This window comes from Lactuca saligna, chromosome 9 (genome assembly GCF_052625555.1).
Source record: "Lactuca saligna cultivar CGN05327 chromosome 9, ASM5262555v1, whole genome shotgun sequence".
Classification (NCBI taxonomy): Eukaryota; Viridiplantae; Streptophyta; class Magnoliopsida; order Asterales; family Asteraceae; genus Lactuca; species Lactuca saligna.
In genome coordinates, this window is record NC_136425.1 from 107,577,199 (window position 1) to 107,600,531 (window position 23,333).

At 41.5% G+C, this 23,333-nt stretch overlaps 1 long non-coding RNA gene across 1 annotated transcript; it reads left to right on the forward strand.

Moving 5' to 3' along the window:
• The first annotated feature begins 16,798 nt into the window (after positions 1 to 16,798).
• On the forward strand, positions 16,799 to 18,449 carry LOC145018107 (uncharacterized). Its single transcript, XR_013666830.1, has 3 exons — positions 16,799 to 17,046; positions 18,109 to 18,150; positions 18,267 to 18,449. It is a non-coding gene; the product is annotated as an uncharacterized LOC145018107 (long non-coding RNA).
• Positions 18,450 to 23,333: the final 4,884 nt, after the last annotated feature.

Consider the following 23,333-nt stretch of genomic DNA (forward strand, 5'->3'; position numbering starts at 1 on the left):
TACGGATAGATGTGGAAGGTAGTAGGGGCCCATACTACTGAAAGCAGAGGATCCGTACTCGATTCAAGAGGGGCCGAGCCGAAACCAAGGAACTAGTAGAGTATGTGAGAGATCCCTCAGCAGTAGTATGTAATTGATCAGGGATTGTTATATTTTTCAGCATGGTGACGTTGCGCGAGATATCAGTTGGCAGTTCAGGTGCAGGGGAGGGTTCTGGCTCGGGCTTTAGAGCCGGGCAGCTTGATGATCAGATGAGGGATTTCATTTCCGCAGAGATTATGCGCAACATCATCGATCAGACTCCAGTGATTTTCGGTTCAGTTAGAGAGGCTATTGTGGAGCTCATGGACAGTCATCTTGAGGCCTTTAGGGCCGGATTAGTTTCAGGACAGATTAGAGCTCGTCTAGGTCCCGAATCCTATGGAGTTCAGGGATCCATCAGGGAGGGAGATCCCATTTCTAGTTTCTGCTATCAGGGGGCAGGGGTGTGTGGGGCATTCTGTCTCCAAGAGAAACCATTGCATGATTGGATAGTTAGAGGAAGTTTCGCGAGCCATTCGCGAGGGTCTGCCAGACATGGTCGTGAGGATCACTGATAGATTGATAGCGAGGCTTCAGGATCAGACATCTGTTGTTCAGTCAGCAGACGTTACCAAGGGGTAACACAGGAGCGAGAGTCGGGCAGGGAGTCGGAAGGGAAGAGGAAAATGGATGAGACTCAGGCTGCCACAGGTTCGAGTAAGAGGCCCAAGAGTTCAGATTTAAGGACGAGGAACTATCAGAGCCGCAGTCGATGCGGGAAGTGCGGGAGGACGCACATGGGTGTGTGTAGGCGTAGAAGTGGTGGCGATGCTGGGTGTTTCAAGTGCGGCCAGATTGGTCATTTTAGCAGAGACTGTGTTGTTACCATGGCCCAAGGACTTGATCCGTTGTGTTTCCGTTGCAGTCTGAGGGGCCACAAGAAGGCCCACTGTCCGAGTTTGTATTCAGCAGGGCAGGCGCCAGCTCCTGCCCTTGGAACTTCAAGTACCGTCAGTGGTTGTCAAGGCCGGGCAAGGGTGCCTACGGCTCGGAGCCGAGTTTCTCCGGTAGATTTCAGCAGGGATTCGAGCAGCACTGAGTAATGGAGGTATGTAACTTTGTGTTTATCAGCTTATGTTATGATTATATTGTTATGGTTTTTGCATCAATTGTGGTATAAGTGTTGTGTTATGGAGTGGCTTGCTTGTGATTATGTCATATGCCATTTTCATACCTCGGATAATTGGTTGGTAGTTAGGGGATGTGCTCATATGGAGAAGTTTCGGAGGATGCAGTAACTGTAGCATGGTAGGGAGAGATCTGGATCGTTTCGCTAGTTCGGAGTGGATAGTGGGTTGGATGGAGTGGTCAAATTCCTACCTGGCGGGCTCGGGTTCCCCAGTAGAAGTTTTGGAATGGTAGTAAAGGATCAGGATGTCTTTTGAGTGTGAAGCCGCAAGGGTTAAGCAGGATCGAAGTGGGGGAGAACCCTCCGGGTATATTTGGGTAAGAGTCTCGTAGACTCAGAATGAGTGCGCGGCCTATAAGAAGAAATGGTAGTAGCTCAGTGATGGGTGGATTGAGAAGTTCAGAATTAGGAGTTCGAGAACTTTTCCCAGCAGTTAGTTCATGTAATCGAGATGGTTAGAAGCTGGTTGGGAATCCAAGATTGAGGGCCACCTGTCGGACGCATGAGAGTCGGAATGAAGACCCTGAGAACGGGTAGCAGGAGATGTTTTAGCATTGGTAGCCAGTATCTGAGGCAGCATGCAGATTGCGTAGATTCAGGAGTTGGGAGGTTGGAAACTTCCCAACAATAGCTTCTTGTATTCAGATTAGTAGACGGTTGGTTTGGGAACCAAGCCGGAGAATCCCTCGACAAAGCACTAAGTATATCAAGGATATAAGATGTCGAGGATGATGCAGAATTCAAAGACTGAGGGCTGGTGTGAGAAATCGGGATGAAGAATCACTAGCGGGACTAGGGATAGTCAGGATGTCCTCGGGATGGTAGTAGTAGAGTGTTGTAAGTCTACGGGGGTAGCCGTAGCATTCACTAGTAGTCAGATAGTAGTAGAGTGTTGTAAGTCTGTGGGGGTAGCCGTAGCATTCACTAGTAGTCAGATAGTAGTAGAGTGTTGTAAGTCTGCGGGGGTAGCCGTAGCATTCACTAGTATTCAGATAGTAGTAGAGTGTTGTAAGTCTGCGGTGGTAGCCGTAGCATTCACTAGTAGTCAGATAGTAGTAGAGTGTTGTAAGCCTGCGGGGGTAGCCGTAGCGTTCATTAGCAGCCAGATAGTATTTGAGACTTGTGAATCCGAGGGTGTAGCCGTGGCTTTTATCAGATTGGTAGCAGCATGAGCGCGTGGCTGAACGCGGGAATGTAGTAATTCCCACCCGTTCGGGTGCAGCGGTGGGAATATGGGAATCCACGGATTAGATTCGGATTTCCCAAATGGTTCAGTTATGGCTAAGTCAGTGAATCTTGGCTATAGATCGTCACATCAGTTATGAGATCAGAGTAGCAGTGGACCGTTGAGGTTCGGGTATGTTAAGGGCTACCGTCAGTCTGGGAGCCATCATGTTATTAGTCATAGAATGGATGATGTCAGGATGTGAAGTATGGACCCGATCGGTTGGATCGGAAGGTGGTTAGAGCCACAGTGACAGGATAACTAGTGGGAACTAGTCCTTGAGGAAGATTCCATTCAGAAGTCGTGGAAGCGACTAAGGGAGGAGTCCCTTGACTCCACAGTTGGACTTGAGTTTGGTGTTTCAGGCAGCTCAGTGTTTCAGCCAGTTTAGTGTTTCAGGCAGCTCAGTGTTTCGGCCAACTCAGTGTCTCAGGCAGCTCAGTGATTCAGCCAGATCAGCGTTTCAGGCAGTTTAATGTTTCAGGCAGGTTCGGTATTGTAGACAATTCAGTGTTTGAAAGGTTTCAGAGTTTTGGGTCAGTATTGTATTTGAGTTGGAATACTAGTGTTGACGGTATAGTTGGTTGATGTGGAAATGACAAGTCTCTCTCAGCAGGATCAGTTGAGCCTTCGGCCGAGTATAAGTGACATGTAAAGATAGCTAGGCAAGTAGCTTTTCTTCGGGATGAAAGACTCGAGTTAGTAGGAGTTGAATAATCAGATGGGATATAAGCAAGCTATTCCCAGCAGCATCGTTTCAGTATGAGCGGAAGAATGGATGAACAGTTTTAGATAGTCGAAGTATTTTCAGGAGTCGCTGGAAGCGACTAGGAGATTGCGAAGGGGTGTAGTAACCGGTAGGGTTCGGTAACCCAAATATGGAGATGTCAGTAAGGACCGGGGGTGCTCGGCACCAAGTTATGTCAGATAGGGGCGTCGGTGGTTGTTGGCGGTATTGACCCGTACTGGAATTGGCGGGGGTGATGGAGTTGGTGAAGTATAGGACCTTCATAGTTATAGAGAAATAGTTGGTTATAGAACCTTGCCTTGGGAAGGCAAGGGATTTGCGCAAGGACAGGAAGGGGTGAACCCCTATAGGTTCAGTCCAGTACTCGGTGGGTACCAGAAGGATTGCCAGTTGAGTAAGTTGGGTCTCCAGGATGTTCAGGGTCAGGGTTGACCCGAGGTGTTATCTGCAGGGATTAAGGTTAGTCGGAAGGATCGAGAAAAAGCTAGCAAGGGTAGGCAGCTGGTGTTGGAATAGTTGGTTGGGTTTAGAGGCAGCTTGCAGGCAGTGGGCCATAGCAGACTTCGAGGACGAAGTTTAGTTTAAGTGGGGGAGAGTTGTAACACCCAAAGTTTTGAAGACCAAGAAAGGAAAGAAAACCCTAAGTTTAGGGGTCGACTCGGCGAGTCTAAGGGGGACTCGGCGAGTCCGAGCGGGATCCGGGTCGGGGAGTAAGTGACCGACTCGGCGAGTCGACCAGGGGGACTCGGCGAGTCTGGTCTGTGCGTGGAAAACCCTGAATTCGGGACTTGGGGCCTATATAATTGTCTTAATCTTCTTCCCAGGGTTCCTTACTGCCTCTTTAGCCCTGGATATCAAACCCTAGCCGTCATATCTCCTAGTTGAGCCTTGGAAGGTGCTTTAAAGCTTGGAAAAGGAAGAAGGAACTTGGAGGAGCAAGAATGAGCTATAGATCTGGGATTGTGAGTTCATTTTGAGCACTTGGAGGTAATAAACTAGTTCCTGGACCCTTTTTGCACCTAGATCTATGTGTGGTTGTTGGGGCTCTTTTGCCATAATGTTATTATTTTGGGTTTGAAGCCGGATCTGGAGTTGCTACTTCAGATTCAAGTGTTTTAGGGCCTGGAGAAGCATAAAGTATCAGTCATTTGTTGATTTTGAAGTCCCTTGGCCTTACACCCTAGTTAATGGCATATCTTGCTTAGATCTCCTTCTCTACACGTAAAGTTTGCAACTTTACGTAAGGAATAGACCTTAAAAGAGTGGATCTACAGTTTGGAGTCCATGCATGACTCAAAGGTCCTCTGCATGTATGTAGAACCGACTGGACTCGGCGAGTCCTTCGAGTGGACTCGGCGAGTAGCTTGAAGATGAGGAGGGACTCGACGAGTAGGATGAACAACTCGTCGAGTCGGATGAAGTTAGGCATGGACTCAGCGAGTTGGTTGAAGATTGTCTAGGACTCGGCGAGTCATGGACTTACTCGGCGAGTCGGGTCGCGAATAAGAAAGACCCTGAGTTTATGAACTCGGCGAGTCTTTAGGAAGACTCGCGAGTAGGGTTGACCTGGAAGGATGACTTTGACCAGAGTTGACTTAGTTGACTGTCAGACTAAGTGTTATATGTATATTGATAGTTCGGAGAGCTGGAGGAGCAGCGGATCAGGGGATTGTCGAGTAGCAGCCAGAGATTTATCAGTAGGGTTCAGGAGTCTCAGGTGAGTTTCCTTCCAGTAGGGACGGGTCTAAGGCCACAATGCCGGCCCGTCCAGTTAGCAGCAGTTTCCGATGCAGTAGTTAGCATGTTTGATGCCTTCGTGGCTCAGACAGGATTTATGTGCTATGTTTTATGTGTTATGTGTTATGTGTTCCGGGCTACGGCCCGATGTAGTATGCAGTATATGTGTTCATGCTAGTTGATATGTTATGCTATGCTATGTTCAGCCAGTTAGCCCGGACTTCGGTCTGATGCAGGGGACAAGGTCCCAGTCAGTCTCCGGACTTCGGTCCGATGCAGGGGGCAAGGCCCCAGTTAGCCCGGACTTCGGTCCGATGCAGGGGACAAGGTCCCAGTCAGTCTCCGGACTTCGGTCCGATGCAGGGGGCAAGGCCCCAGTTAGCCCGGACTTCGGTCCGATGCAGGGGACAAGGTCCCAGTCAGTCTCCAGACTTCGGTCTGATGCAGGGGGCAAGGCCCCAGTTAGCCCGGACTTCGGTCCGATGCAGGGGACAAGGTCCCAGTCAGTTTCCGGACTTCGGTCCGATGTAGGGAGCAAGGCCCCAGTTAGTCCGGACATTGGTCCGATGCAGTGGGCAAGGCCCAGTATGTGCTTTATATGTTTTTGCATGGTATGTGTTAGATTGGGGGATCTCACTAAGCTTCGTGCTTACGGTTTTCAGTTTTGGTTTCAGGTACCCAGTTTTCAAAAGAGGAGCTCGGAGAGATTGCAGTGCACACACCGTAGTCAGTTAGCTTGGGAATGTTCGACTCTGATAATGATATTATGCTTTGAATTAATACTCGATAATTTATGTTATGACTTACGATACAATTTTTATAAATATGATTCTAGTAATGCTTTAAAAGAAATTTTTGGTCATGATTTTTGGGTCGTTACATTTAACTTGTATTCCCCCCCTGAAAACTTGAGAAAACATGAAAATGTAGGGGTATGAACTCACCTTGAGTGATTTCAGTAGATAAGTGTTGAAGAAGAGAAGTGTTCAACCCAAGAACACTTGAAGAATCACTTGAAGATTTGAAGCTCTAACGCTAATATGATGGAGTTTGTGTAAGATATTCATGATTTGAGTAGAATGAAGTGAAATAATCATAAGGAGGATGAATTATACTTACTAAGAGTGGAAGAACACTTGAAAATCAGCCTTGAATCTCGAAATTGGAGTGGGAAAAGTTTGAGAGAAAAGTGGTGTTTGATACTTAGTGAAATGAGAGCAAATGAGAGAAATGAGGAGAGAGGATGTTTGTTCCATCTCTAAAAATGTGGGAATGAGTGTAAATTGAGTGTAAGGGACATTGAAGTAACCTAGGTAAGGTGGGGAGGTGTGGTTAGTCAAAGAGTGGGTGTGGGGTGGTTGCTTGTGTCATTGGATAAGGCAAAGTCAACACTCCACCTTTTATAATTCACCAATTTGATTTTTATTATTTAGATAATGATTTTCATCAAAATATGTTTAAATTATGAATATTTAGAGTTTATTATGTTAAAATATAATTTCTGGAGAAAATCCCGCTTTAAAATCACGAAAAACGGGCTTAAAATGTTAAAAATATAAAAAATGGGCTAAAAGTGACAAATTTCCGAATTCTAGCCGAGGTTCGGCCTTCTGATGCTGAAACCGAGAGGAGGGAGGGTAGAAACCGAGAGGGAAGAAGAGGGAGAGTAGGAACCGAGAGGGGAGAAAGGAGAGAGAGGGAACCGAGAGAGGAGAAGAGAGACCGAGAGAAGAGAAGAGACAGAGAGGAGAGAAGGAGCAGAGACCGAGAGGAAGGAAGCGAGAGCAGAGACCGAGAGGCGGGTAGAGACAGAGAGTGAAGAAGCGACAGAGAGGAGAGGAAGTGACAGAGAGGCGGAAGGCGAACAGAGAGTGCGAGAAGCGAACAGAGGCAGAGGCTCGGTCCTCGCGTGCCACAGCCAATAGAGGCTCGGTCCTCGCGTGCCACAGCCAACAGAGGCTCGGTCCTCACGTGCCACAGCCAACAGAGGCTCGGTCCTCGCGTGCCACAGCCAACAGAGGCTCTGTTCGGTCCTGGGGCCTTTTTGGTTCCTAGTCTCGGCCTTAAGGAGCTTCGGCTCCTTAAGAAGGGTTTCGGTTCCTAAGGTCCCGTTTTCTCGTTTTTACCCCGTTTTAAGCCGTTTTTGACCCGGTTAAAGGCCGGAATGACCCGAATGATTCTAAAAAGTTACGGGAACTATTTGAGGGAGATTTGGGAGAGATTTCTCATACTTGGAGAGATTTGGGAGAGATTTGACATTCTTGGAGAGATTTCTCATACAAAGAGATATTTGAGAGAGGTTTCACATACTTGGAGAGATTTGGGAGAGATTTGACATTCTTTGAGAGATTTCTCGTACAGAGAGATATTTGAGAGAGATTTGGGAGAGATTTTCATACTTGGATAGATTTGGGAGAGATTTGCCATTCTTGGAGAGATTTCTCATACAAAGAGATATTTGAGAGAGGTTTCACATACTTGGAGAGATTTGACATTCTTGGAGAGATTTCTCGTACAGAGAGATATTTGAGAGAGATTTAACATACTTGGAGAGATTTGGGAGAGATTTGACATAGAGAGAGATAGAGTGAAAACGATTGAGAGAGGTTCCATGTGTGACAATTGTGAGTGTCCGGCATCGCAATGCATGGTTCGTAAACCCTATTAAGCCTTGTTTAAGGATCTTACACACTCCCGATGAGTATCCAACACTGTTTTATCGGTTTGGCTCGCCACGTACCACAGTTTTAGGTTAAGGAGATCTAGATGTTCGCACTTTTGCTTTATGATTTCTCATTAGAATAGAAGTTATGTAGAAGTTTCATAGTGTAAATTCTAGTACCCAAGGGCAAATTGAGTCAAACGGTTTGACTTGCTGACTTTAGTTGACTTTGACTTGACCGAAATTTGACGATTGTCACAACATCCATGACTCGCATTAGGGATCATCATAATTTCTGATACATCTCCAGGTACTCTAATATAAGCTCCAATTGGGATGTGTTCTTCCTCCGGGGTGACCCTAGCAAACTTTCCAGATCTCCTTGAAGACATGATACCAACAATCGATATGTGCTCTAATTTATTCATTTGATTACCTCTCGATCCTTTTGTCTAAGCTTAAGTGTTTATGAAAACACCTAATCTTCTTAAACATGTCTCTGATACCAACTTGTAACACCCCAATTTTCTAATGTCCATTAAATGACAAATAATCGTTCCAACATCTCCCAAGATCAATTATAAACTTACTTATAGACTAAACTACAGCGGAAGAAAATTATAATAAAATAAAGTCTCCAACCAAAGAGCTTCGGGTGTTATGTCTTTGTGTAATTCCTCTGTTGTATTCTACATCAATCCATCTCCTTGGACATTTCTTTGCAACTTTCTATATAGTTTCCTGGGTTGCACACATTTAAAGTTTCTAAATGGGTAATCCTAGGGCCTAGTGAGTTCGTGTTGCACATACATGTTCATCACTTAAAAAACCAATAGTTTCGTCATATAGTTTCAATAAATCATACGACAAAACATATCACCCGATGACATAATTTAGGGGAACGATTATTTATCCAGAGAAAGAACCAACGGTTCATTTCCCTTCTCCTTGAGATAACTCATCATCCATTGTACTCAAGTATTTTAAATATCCAAGGAAGTGAGTATAAATCTCAATTCCCATCCTCGTCGATCACACATCCGTCATGCTCATGGCGATTAAACACCCCACCCGTTCCCACTAAACATGTGACAAAACAAACCCCACTATAGATAAACAACCACTAAACATGAGAAACTCACCTTGGCAAACTCGTCGTTAGGTCTTAACTGAATATTGTCACGCTATTTGTATCCTACTTTCAATCGACACGTTTTTTTAAAGCATTAAATCCTAGAAAAACATCCTACGTTGTGACAACCTAAAATTTATTCCATCACCGTAACCCATTTCCGTTAATAAAAATATTTTATTATTATTTTCGTTAACATTTGGGTTAGAAAAATAAATTATTGTTTTTATATTATTTCATAAGGGTTGAAACGAAATAAATACACGTGTACCACCCTCGAATTTAATTGTGGAAAAATTTTAGTTTATGACAAAGTCGGGTTACGACCATTGAATCGGGTAAAAATTTTAAACTCCGTTTAACATCAGTACGGGGTGGATCCCCACCTGGCCGCCAACTCAAGCCCTATATAAGGGTTGAGTGGCTTTCACTTGAACCTTTTCTCACTCCTAGAACCTTTCTCTCTCTACTCTCTCTCTACAAGTGGGTTTTGACCAAGAAACACCTCATTCAAGCTCCAAATAAGTAAGTAAACCCTCCTAACTCATTGTTTTGCTTAGTATACATACAAATCTCGGGTTTCAACTCTCAAAAGCCCCAAGAATACGAGTTTACAGTTTGGGGAGCTTCCCAAAACCGTAAACACCCAACAAAGGGGTTTTGATGCCCCAAAAACCCTCCCAATGCTTGGATATCGACCTAGAAACTTGCATAAATGACCTAACGACCTCAAATCATGAAATGGATGGAGTAGCCATGAGTTTACTACTGTAAACTCATGAGTTTACGGTAGTAAACTCCTAAGAAACATTCAAGAACCGTAAACACCCCAAAAAGGGTGTTTTGATGACCTAAATCCCTATCTAGCATGACTTATGGACTAGGAACTTGCTTGGATGATCTAGGAACCCCAAAATTCGAAGTGGATGGATAAACCATGAGTTTACTGCCATAAACTCATGGGTTTACAGTAGTAAACTCCCCAAAAAGTGTCCAAGGACCGTAAACTCCAAAAAGTGGGCAATTCATGCCCAAACCACTCCCTAAACCCTTGAAATCAACCCTAGAACCTTCCTTGGTGAGGCATGAAGCTTAAAAGCACACAAATACACCCCTCCCATGAGTTTACGGTCATAAACTCATGGGGGAAATGGTCCCTCAACCGTAAACTCACCTAAGGTGAGTATTTGAGGAGTAAACTCCATAGTGAGGTCATATGCTCCTTAGATGCAACCCTTGGCACCCCTAGCACCTAAAACAAAGTGTTTTCATGCATTAGGGTGTAATTACTTACTTATTTAGTGATTAAATAACTAATTAGACACCATTATGTGTCACTACATGTTTCATAGGATCCGTGTGAGTGTTTAAGTCCTCATTTGACACCTAGCATCCTACCCGACATTTTCATCCACTCAACTCACTGCAGGTGAGTTCATACCCCTTAATTAACCTTTCAAATGTTTTAAATGTTTTAGGGGGGAATACAAGTTAAATACAACAAGTTATAGTATCAAATCATATGTGATTTATAACCTGCAATCAAAAAGGATTTCTATACTTTAAGCTACTTATTAACAAAATTGTTTTAAATAATTATCAAACGCATTTTTCTATGTTAAATTGTTATTAAACTATTTTCAAACTGTATTTAATCTACTCTTCTTTTAAACTATATCTATACCAATATATTTATATAAGTAAGACTTGAAGGACTTAGGACCGATAGCTCGCCTTATTTCCTGTTCTTGTTTGATTGTGGTCTTAGGGTATACTATTATCCGTCCGACTGTCGTTGAATTCTTAGTTATATATCACATATATTTGTGTTAGATATGAAAGTCTTCACCTTATTTAATACCTTTGTAGATCAAAGGCATGTAATCCCACACTCTATTTAACTATAATAAGTATAGTTAAGACTACTGCTCATTCCCTCTATTACTATGATACTCACAATAATTACTACTATTACAAGTTAATGCATGTTAAATAGAACACTCTATATACTATACTAAAAGTTCACTATACTATAATACATGAGATTTCATTAATCCAAAATATGACACACTATCCCTCTATACGGCACTCTACTGCGCAAATACCATGTAACCAGAGCTTCCCGGAAGGAAAGCAACCCTACATGTATAGATCTATACAGGACGGACGCTATTACATCCCGACTGCTAACTACAGTCCGAGCCAACTAGGCCCAGGGGTGACAAAACATCGCTACACTATGTATGACCGGAAAGGTCATCGGACTCTCTATTATCACTCAGTTTGGTTACATGAGAGATCACATCCATATCAAAATTAACACACTAAGAATTTAAGTAAGAGCTAACTTCCCGAAAAAAAATATATATATATTACAAATTGAAGTTTGCAACACTACTACAGTCAATCTGCAAGATCTTTCCTCATCTACTTTACTTGAATGAAATCTGTTACCTTATTTTTATAACTGGAAGTTTCAATGGAAATACCTTTACACACTCGAAGGATTAAACTTACAAACGCTCGAATCTGGAAATTATAGGATTTTTTAGGGATTTTTACTATTCTCAAACATTAATCACCGCTTTTATATTACATGATTGTAAACACTTTTATACAAGCAACAACACTAAATTCTTATGAACTCACAAGCTTTATGTTGATACTCGTTTTCAAAATAACTTGTATTCTCAGGTCAAAAATAGACAGGTACTGGTGCAGCTTTTGAGAAGATGGAGCATATCAAAGACCCATCTTTTATTTTGTTTATACTTTTGGCGTCTATCAAACTGTACAGAACACGCTTGTAGTTATAATTACTATATTAATGGAATAGTTGTTGTCGCTTGTTTTTACTATTATGCAACTGTTATGATACTATACATGATGTACTCCACCCCAGAACATATTCTGTCGTTCTCGGTTTTGGGGTGTGACATACGTGTTCATTTTGGTTCAAGGCTCCATGTGTCTCGTTTGGCCAATCAAAATAATCATCATCTATGTTAGTTAAAACGTATGCAATAATTTTAGTACAAGTATTATCTTTTATTGCATCAATATTTTCATCTAAATAAAGTTCCACTCTCAAATATAATACTCATATATTAAAACAATTGAAATGTTGAAATACAAAAGTATTTGGTTTTAATAATAACAATAATAACTAGTTGCTTAGGATAACTTGATGGACCATTTTTGTCTTTCTTATTTTCATACCATTTCTAAAAGAATTTAGAATTTTCAAAATGTTAATAGTTCAAGGACCATTTATGTAACTTCTGTTTTTAATTCAAAATAAAAAAGACTGAAGCGTTGTTTCCTTTAGGAAATGAAAACTTGATCAAAACCAAAGGGGTTCTTTCTATAAATTTGAATCCCTCAAAAATAAAAAGTACACACTTGACTAGTTGTTTTGACCATTGTTTTGATCATTCATGCTACCCATCCAAAACAAAACCTGAATTTCATTTCTTGTTTACCTCACACTATTTTTATTCCATGTTTAAACAATTTGAAGCTTCAAAATTTATGTAAATTTAATCTGTAAAACCAACATTAATCATCTCCGCTTCTTATCAAATGTAATCATAAATTATTTTTCTGAAATACTCTCGAATGAATATAAATTCAAGCTTTTACAAAAATTAAAACACTTCAAAATTTTCATAAATTAAACTCTTATTGGGCCGAACAGAGACATTAAATGGAACCAAAACACTTAATGCAAACGTACAACCCTAATCAAATGACTATACAAAGATAAAATCAAAGAATCATACTTTAATTTGCTAGAAAGCTCCAAAAACCTTCATGAACTTCATGAACTTCAAACCCCGATTTGCTAGAAAAACCTTCATGAACTTTTGTGGGCATTCCACTCTATTTCTCGTGCCTTTTATAATGCCTAAATTTGTAACATTTCTAGTTAACCCAAAAGTCAAAATTTATGACTCTAATCAAAGTGATGGGTTTTGCAATTAAAATTCCATAATTTATCTATTTACTCCTAATTAGTTCCTTTATCATAATTATAATAATACATTTAGACCATATATTTATATATTTATTTTAATTTGAGTTATCACATTAGGCCCACTAGGGTTTTATTAGTCGGGCACCACCCACTACCACCTCGGGTAGTGGTGGTCAACGGCGAATAATGGTGGTGGTTATGGTTCTAGTCCATTTTTGCCCAATCATCCCAAATGAAATCTAAAAACAAACAAAACACACTGCCACCCAACACGGCAGCTGGTGGTGGCAGGAGGCGGTAGCCACTACCTCACGGTGGTGGTTATGAGTTTTCTTTATTATTCTAGTCACTAATTACAATTTACAATGCTTTAACCCAAAAATAAATACACACAAATAGATAAACACACACATACTACCATCCTTGTGTTGGCAGGCGGTGGTAGATGATGGCAGCCACCACCTCACGGTGGTGGTGGTGGATTTTCTCATGAAATCCGGCCAAGATAACCACACACACACACTCACTCTTCTGTTGGTAAATGTGTACAGCCACCCACCTGGTGGCGTATGGCGGTGATGGTGACACAAGAAAGCAGGCAGCAACGGTACACCTTTGTCATCGGCGGCAGCCACCATAGTCGACTACCATGGTGGTTCTTCACGACCTCTATTCAACAAAAAACCACCCTTCATGCACATCCATATCGCATACCTTGAAATATAGTTGCTACCATCCTCCTAGTGGCGTTCCATGAACGACAACAACCACCATGTTAACGATCGGCGGTGGTGGCAGCCGCGTCTTCAACAAAAATGGTGCTAGGTTGGCTGGAGGTGAGAATCTAGCAACACCCATAGGTCACCCGTTGTCCTTCCTTGGTCTTGGTATCTCTGGCCGTATTTAATGAGGCGTGACTAGTTGTCTGTGCTGCTCGGAAACATGAGAGGAACGGAGTGGTGGTGCGGCGCCGGAAGGAGGAAGTGAAGGTGGCGGCTCGGAGGATTCAGAGGTATAAAGTGGCAGCTCAAAGGGGTCTCCTAGGGTTAGGGTTTGGACAGGGGTTATATACCCGACTCCCATGAAACATCACCCCATAATGACAACATTATCCTCTCATCTTCCCTTTTCTTTCAAAACAGATCCGTAACTTACCATTTAAACCCTACCTCCTGAAATCCTTTACAAATTAAATCCGAATTTTACCAAGCAGCCGCTGCTTGACAAATTCTTTTCAACTTAGGTACATGATTTACTCTTTTAGCCCCAACCATCCAAATTCCTTTCATATTGAGTCCTGAAATTGCAGTTTTACCCCCGAAACTCTATATCATGTCATTTGGCTCCTCGAAACCAACGCCCCGCTAAATATTATGGATTTGTTGTTACAATAATATAAAATAATAATAATAATTACATCTAGGCGTTCCGGATTTATTATTTAATTATTCTATTTTAAACGGAATGTTACAGATACGGGCCCCTGCCCACACTTCGCTAACTAAACATACATACAAGTATCACACAATCAACAAGTATAAACATAATCTACCAGTTCATAAACATACTCAGATAATAGTAAGATACGGGCCCTGCCCACGCTTAGCTACTAATCATAAACAAATCTAAGATACGGGCCCAGCCCACACTTAGCTAGTCTATACGGGCCGACATTGGTGCCTTCAACCCGTGTCTACTTAAGGAAACTCACCTCTCAAGTTGGCTGCTGAAATCTCGTGTGAGGAATCTTTGATGGTTGCTCCAACGACTCCCCGACTATCACTATCACAATAATCACTTAGTCAAAAATTGAGAATCTTTCTAAGAGTAGAATGACCATTTTACCCCTAGGCAAAGTCAACATCCTGGTCAAAGTCAACATTCCGGGTTGACTCAACTCGCCAATTTGGCCTGTCATCTTGCTGAGTTCTATAACTCAAAAATCGTGAAATTGTGATCCAACTTGTCGATTCATCCCTCTGACTCGTCGAGTTCTATTTGGCAACTCATAGTCGCGATTTAACAAATCAACTCGTCGAGTTATCCATAGACTCGTCGAGAGTTACCATAATCAGAAATGGGACAAAACGACTCAACTCATCAAGTTCCTCTACTTGTTTGGGCCATATTAACAGATTAAGCCTCTACTCTTCGGATCCAAACTCCATACTTCTTCTACATACTGAAAGTTCCGTCTTAAGGGTAAAGTTTCCAACTTTACCCATTAATAGTCCTTCTTAATGGGTTTAGCTCAAACCCTAGTTCTTTAGGTCATAGATCTTTGTCCAAAAGCCATACTACTCTAAACCAAAGCATGAAAACCGAGATCTAGGTTCTAGACACCAAATAAACACGTAAACTCTCAAACTTTCCTTCCATGAACGGCATTTTGGGCTTAAAAAGACCAAACTAACACCTTAGAGCTTGCATGGGGACTCCAATGGCATAAAGTTTGCACCATTATGCATTAACAACCCTTAATGATTCCAGATCTGAAGGGATCCTTACTTGGGATGTCCATATCCCAAGGGTCAAGCTTCTTGGACCCAAAACCCAATAAAGTGAGAATAATAAGATCTGAGGACCTACTAGACAAGCTAGAGGCTTGATTACCAGAAAATGAAATGAAAAAGATGTTGCTTCTGGATCTACAATCTTCTCCTGGAATCCTCTTGCTTCTTCTTCTTCTACAAGCTTCAAATCACACAAATATCACTCAAAAATTGCTCACAAGCTCACACAATGCTCTAGGGTTTTGTGGATTGGGGTTTGGGACTTGGAGGATGGAAATGAGGCCAAAAAGTGGGGATTAAGATGCTTAAATAGGCTGCAAAACCCCAAAATTAGGGTTTCACTCTGGCAGACCTACTCATCGAGTTGAGGGCTCTCAACTCATCGAGTAAATTGCTTAAAACCCCACGGCTAATCTCGTTTCTACTTGACGAATCTTGGGCTTCCAACTCATCGAGTAGCTCTATAAAAATGAATAAATTATAATTAAATGCATACCAGGAATCAGGCGTTACAATTCTCCACCACTTGAATTAGACTTCATCCTCGATGTTTGTCGCGTTTGGAAACAAATCCATGTTGTTCTCCCTTGTCTCCTCCTTGAGCTCCTACGTCCACTCTGAACCCTTGTGGTGCTGCCACTGCACCTTCACCAGATCAAACCTCTTGTTACTCAGCTCCTTCGTCTTCTTTTTGAGAATAGCTATTGGTATCTCGATGTAATTCAGGCTATCATCAACTTGAATGTCCTCTAGAGGTACAACCGCTGAGTCATCCACTAAGCAATTTTGTAACTGAGAAACATGGAAAGTGTTGTGGATCTAGCTGAGCTCTACTGGCATATCCATACAGTAAGCAATCCAACCCACCCGGGCCAAAACCCTGAATGGACCGATGTATTTGGGGCCCAACTTGCCCGTTTCCTAAACTGGGTGACACCTTTACAAGGAGACACCTTCAGGAGGATCATATCGCCCACCTAAAAATCTAAGTCTGAACGCTTCTTGTCGGCATACCTTTTTAGCCGACTCTGAGCAGTCTGGAGCCTGCTCCAAACTTGCTCACTACAAATAAAATTACATTTAGGGGCACAAAGTTTTAGTGGCATTTTCCTTTTGTGCCACTATAACATACTTTTAGTCACACTTTGCTTTGGTACCAATAAATGTTTTAAGATATAGTGACACTTTGCTTATGACACTAATAGCTTATTTTTAGTGGCATTAATCATTGATGACATTATTTTCATAATTATTAGTTTTATTAAAAAAAATTCACTAACATTTTTTATATATCATATTTCATTTCAATTTTAATAAAATATAAAGAGAAATTCAATCATTATAACAACTTGATAAATAAATAAATAAATAAATAACCTTGATTTCATAATTATAATTTTAAACCATCCAAAAACTAAAAAAAAAAATAACAAATGATTTAGGAACTTCCACCACTTTTGTTGAAAGCGGGAAAATATTTTCCCCCAAAATTAAACATCCCGCCTACATTCTATTCCATCGAAAATTGCCCCCAGATTTCTACATATGTATAAGATATTAAGAGAAAAAAAATCTAAATTTCAATTTCACCCTTACCCTTATATTAACTTCGAGTCTCCCAAGTCCTACTGTCTCCCACCCTTCCCCTAATCCCTAATCATCGTTTCCGTCATCCTAACTCCAAACTTCAAATCATTTTCGCTTTGTCTTCACAACCTCATCATCGCTACCCCTGGAATTGCTTATATTACGCCAGTCAACACATCTCTTATCCACAAATGAAATTGTTCCTCCTCCAACAAATTTGGTATGTCGTTGCTTTCATAGCTCGCCATCTACGAATGTTAGTTCTCATCCTCTTCCTAAATCATTTGATTTACCGATTTCAAGGAATGATAATCATTTACTTTTCTAATTTTAGCCATCTGCGAAACGTGCTTACCTTCGGTTCTAAAAACAATTGACTATCGTCACTCAAACCCTAAAATATGGTTCGTTTTGGTGGCTATTTCCCTTCATGATAGTTGGATAATTGATATGTCGTTTGTATTAAGTGTTTGGAAAATGTCCAATAGTTTTTTAACGACTGATATAAGGTTCTCAGTTTCTTCTTTACCGTAAATTTGAACTTAAGACTACCGACCCAACTTTTCTATGAATTTCTAATTGGGAGGAAATGGATGTTTATGTTATGATATATGGCATCTATTTTTCTATCTCAAAGGGTTTTGTGTAATTTATGATTAACATTTTGTTTCAGTATAGCAATTGACTTCTTATTTTCATTAATGGCATGATGTTATGTCTTGTTGCTTTTGTTTGCATATAACTGAAGCTTTGTATGCCAATCTGAATTAGCATACAACTACAACAAATGACAATGAGAGCTGATGGTTGTTTTCTATAATTCTTATTTTTTTTCTTTGAAGAACACATGTAAACGAAATATTAGTATTGATTGATGTAATGTTAATTTTTATGAAACATGATTGGTAAACCAAGAGGAAAATTCAAAAATAGGTAGCACCCCCTTCACATTTCGTACTGGATCCGGGAAATCAGTTGCTATAAAGTAGTCTTCCATGTCAAAAGCACTATCTATGTTTGGATGCCAAGATGATGATGCATTTGTAGACAAAGGTCTATCTATTATCTACCTAATTATGTTTCCAAAAAAATATTGTATGTCCAAATCATTGTTATGCATATCTTTTCTTATAATGATGGACTTATATATTTTTATTTGTCCATGTGTTAAAAATACTCTTTTACAGGTCGAGATGGTTGAATTTATTTTTAAGATTGTATGGAGTATGGACCTAAAAATGTATCAAATTCCTCTAAATTGTTTGATGCTTGCATTTTATTTCAATCACTAAGCATCCTATAACTTTCTATATTGCAGCCTTAGTCAAGCTATACATGAATCCATCAAATCAACTCCCTAGTAAGATGCTTTAATTTATTTATAAACACATTATTATTATTATTATTATTATTATTATTATTATTATTATTATTATTAATTACCATTATTGATTTTTTTTAATTTGATTGGTTCAGGGTAGAGCACAATCACATGAACTTAATACAAAATCTCGCAATCCGTTTGATTTTCCTAGCGATACTGATATTCAAGCTAGCAACATCATGTTTTGAGTACTAGCATAATTTAGACTTACTTTTAAGACATTTATGTGTTTAGTTATTGAGATTATTGTTATTCTAAAAGTTTAAATCAATGTAAAGATGTTATGTTTTACATTTATTATCTTAATTGTCTTATTGTTTTATATTTCATTTAAAATTAAAACAACATATTTAATTTATAAATATTGGTTTTTTTTGTTAGAAATGTCATTAAAAACATGAAAATAATAATAATTTTTCAGTTATATAGTGGCATAAAAATAGTGTTACTAAAACCTCCAAGTGTTTTAGTGGCATAATTGAAAAGTGCCACTAAAACCCATTTAGGTTGCAGTGGTACAACCAAAAGGTGCCACTAAAGGTCTTTAGTGGCAGTGCTTTTAGTGACACTGCTTTTTTTTTTTTTGCTGCTGATTACCATGAGGGTTTTTAGTGGCACTTTTTCGGTTTTTAGTGACACCTTTTCTGTGCCACTTAATGCCATTTTATTTGTAGTGGTTGGATCCTCTCTGTAGTCTTAAGTACTACCTTAATACTCCCCATGACTCTCTGACCGACCTCGCCCCAACAGATTGAGGTCCTATGCTTCCTCCCGTAGAGCATCTCGAAGGGAGTTCAGTCTATGCTGGCGTGGTAACTGTTGTTATACAAAAATACCGCTAACGGAAGATACGTATCCCAACTGCCACCAAAATCGAAGACACATGCGCATATCATGTCCTCGATTTTGTATCGTCCTCTTGCTCTGTCTGTCCATCAGAAGGTGGAAAACGGTGCTGAAGTGGAGACGAGTACCCATCTCGTCATGAAACCGCTTCCAAAATCAGGAAGTGAAACAGACATCTTGGTCTAACACCACTGAGACAGGCACCCCATGTCGTACCAATATTTTATGCACGTAAATCTCGGCTAGTTTCTCAGTCGATATACTCTCCTGGATCGGATAAAATGAGCACTCTTGGTCAACCGATCCATGATGACCCATATTGAATCTACTCCACGTGCGGTCCTGGGAAGCTTGGTGATGAAATTCATGGTGATATCCTCTCATTTCCACACGGGGATATATAACAGCTGCATCTTGCCATGGGGTCGCTGGTGTTTGGCCTTGACCTTCCTGTATATCAAGCACCTCTCCACATGCCACGCTACGTCCCGCTTCATGCAAGGCTACCAGTAATCAGGAAGAAGATCCCTATACATCTTCGTCACCCCGAGATGAATGGAGAACCTCGAGTTGTGGGCCTCATCCATCAAAACCTGTCCTACTCTACCCTAGTACGGAACCTAGACCCTCCCGTGCAGGGTTAACAACCCATTGCTGTCATAATCAAATGAGGCCACCTGGCCTATAATCTGCTCGCACTTCCGCCGCTCCTCCTTCAGGCCCTCAACCTGCACCTCTCTGGTTTGCTCCAACAATGGAGTAATTACTGTCATCCTCATACATATGTCTCGAATCGGGGTCGTTACTGCCTTGCAGCTCAGGGCATCAGCCACCACATTAGCCTTGCCCATGTGGTAAAGGATCTCACTGTCGTAGTCCTTCATCGCGTTTAACCACTGACACTGCCTCATGTTCAGAATTGACTGATCCATGAGGTACCTCAAACTCTTGTGGTCCTTGTAAATGGTACAACGGACCCCATAGAGGTAATGTCACCAAATATTAAGGGCGAAAACCACAAATCATGCGTCGGATAGTTTGCCTCGTGAGGCTTCAACTGCCTCGATGCATAAGCTATCATGTGACCTCGCTGCATCAAAACTGCACCCCTAACCATGATCAAAGCATCACAGTAAACCATGAAATCATTGACTCCTTCTAGCAAGGTCAGAATCGGAGCCTTGCATAACTGTTGTTTGAGAGTCTCGAAGGTTGCCTGCTGCTCAGGTCCCCAGCGGAATGTCACCAACTTCTTGGTCTGTCGAGTCAAAGGAACAGTGATCTTGGAGAAATCTTGGATGAATCTCCGATAATAACCCGCTAGACAAAGGAAACCCCGAATCTCAGTTGGAGACCTCAAAATTCCCCACTGCATCATGGCCTCTATCTTGGCTGAATCGACAAGACTACCCTTCTGGTTGACAAGGTGCCCTAAAAACAGCACCTCGTGCAACCAGAACTCACACTTGGAGAACTTTATGAAAAATCTCTCCCTCATTAGTGTCTCCAGCATCTCCCTCAGGTGCTCCTCATGTTGCTCCTGATTCTTGGACTAAACCAAGATGTCATCGATGAAAACTATCACAAACTAATCCAGCATCGGTTAGCACACGTGGTTCATGAGATCCATGAATGCAGCAGGAGCATTGGTGAGCTCAAACGGAATCACCATGAACTCATAGTGACCATAGCGAGTCCTAAAAGTTGTCTTTGGAACATCGTCGTCTCTGACTCACATCTGGTGATAACCTGATCGGAGATCAATCTTGGAGAACCAAGATGCACCCTATAACTGGTCAAAGAAATTGCCAATCCTCAGGAGAGGATAACAGTTCTTCATTGTTACCTTATTTAGGTCTCGGTATTCTATACACATGCGATGTGACCCATCCTTCTTCTTCACAAATAGGATTGGGGATCCCTATGGTGAGATACTCGGCCTGATAAATCCCTTGTCTAATAGATCCTGCAGCTATGAAGACAACTACTGCATCTCGGGAGGAGTCAACCGATATGGTGCCTTGGCTATCGGAGCCGCACCAAGGACTATGTCAATCCTAAACTCCACCTGTCTCTCCGAAGGTATCCCAGGTAAATCCTCCAGGAATACTCTCGGGTACTCGCACACGACCGATACATCATCCACTATCGTCTTACCCTTATCCCGGGTATCCATGACATAGGCGACATAACCTGCACAACCCTGTTGAAAGTAGCCCCTCGCTCTTGCTGCTGAACATAGGGTTAATCCACCTTGCGGCCTCTCGCCCTAAATCACTAACCCTCCCCCACTAGGAGTCCGAAGCCTCACTAGCTGTTGCTCGCAGTTGATCACTACCCCATTAGGGCTCAACCGGTCCATACCAACTATAACCTTATTTCCTCGTAGGGGAATAGGAACTTGATCCATAGAAAACTTCTCATTGAACAATTGCAGTATACATCCTCGATGAACCATCACGACCCTGACAGTCCTATCGTCTACTATCACCACATCAAGTGGGCAATCCAGCTCCCCGGGAGTCCTTACGAATGTCTTGTTGGGCGCAAGCAACACAAACAAATGGGTAGCACACGAATCAAATAGTACCAAGGCTGATATATCATTCACTAAGAACGATCCTATAACAAAACACACAAACATAAGCAATAATCAGTATAAATAAAGAGATAAGGACAAGATACATACTCTCACCACATCGGGAATTGTTCGTGCCTCCTCTGCTAACAACTGAAAGGCCCAAATCTTCACCACAGGCACCTCAACCTAACCCTGATGGTCGTATGTAATCCTCAACGTAGCAGGAGCGGGTACTGACACCTTCCCTACTACTGCTAAACTCGGGCACCGAGACCGCTTGTGTCCTTTCTGATTGCACTGAAAGCAAATTAGGTTTGATATTTTCTTGGTGGTGGTAGTAGCTATACAATCTCTGCTCAAATGTCTAGTGCGGCTGCACTTAAAGCAGCCCGAACTACCTGCCCTGCATACACCATCATGTGTCCTGCCACACTTGCCACAGCAGCCTCGGCCCTATTGGCCCTTCCCTTGGGAATCTACCTTGGGATTCTTGCCCGCACTCCCTGACTGAACCCCCTATGGTTTCCTCTACCTCTTATCTCTAAATCCAATTCTCTCTCTCTCTCTCTCTCTCTCTCTCTCTCTCTTTCTCTCTCGCCCTAGCAATCATATCTTCCAGCATCTTGCAGCTGGATCGGCTCACAAACTGGAAGATACCACTATGCAACATCTCATGATATCGGGCCTTCTTTATCTCCCCGTCCACCACGTATTGCGGAATGTGAAGGGCCCTCTCCCTAAACATAGCGATGATCTCAGTCACTGTCTCGGTTGTCTACTGGAGATCCTGGAACTCTCTAGCAAGTTGATGCACCTCTACCAATCAGAATACTAATCATATCTCGAGGGATCACATATACTACAAGTTCCCTAGATTCATCTTATCCTTCCTTGATTCGAGTACATATCATCTGCTTTCAGTAGTACGAGCCCATACTACCTTCCACATCTATCTGTACTTTCCTCAAGAACTGCCTTGACTTCACCAAGTCCCTTCTACTACTACTGCTTCACGTGTTAATCTCATCCTAGGACTGCCCTAGGGTAATCAACATCCCAATCTCCGCCATCAACTACATAAGTAGTCCATGATATCTCCTTCTAACTACCTCCCGAATACCATTACATATCACTAAGACTAGATAATTTTTTGAATGAGAGATCCTACCTTACAATGGTTCAACTCAGACAAGAGTTGCGAAATAGAGCTAGACCTAACCTTCTAAAATTATTTAGTCCTTGCAATATGTAACTTAACATATTCATTTACTAGTTAGTAAAGATAACTAGAACTCCTAAAAGCACAAATCAAGCAACATTCGATCATTGAGTAAACATAATCAAGCATATCCTACTCATCATATCACTGACTCATCTGTACTAGCATGCAGTTCATAAAGTTGATACACATATAATAGGCATATAAGGCATCCTTCCTAGATCCTTAGCCCAAATCTAGCATGCAGTTCTCATAAACACATCATAACATAAACTTGTATAGGTAATCTGGGAGTACTTACTTGAGCTCGGCTGATTGCATGCACCACACCCTTTCTCCTTTTTTTTTAAATTCTTTTCTCTTTTCCAAATATCTTTTCATAAAAATGATTTTCTTTTGAAAAAATTGATACCAAGTCCTCAGTTTGAGTTCAGATACACTCGAGAGTGTGCCCGAATCCCTCAAACCAAGGCTCTGATACCAACTTGAAACATCCCAAAAATACGGTCCAAA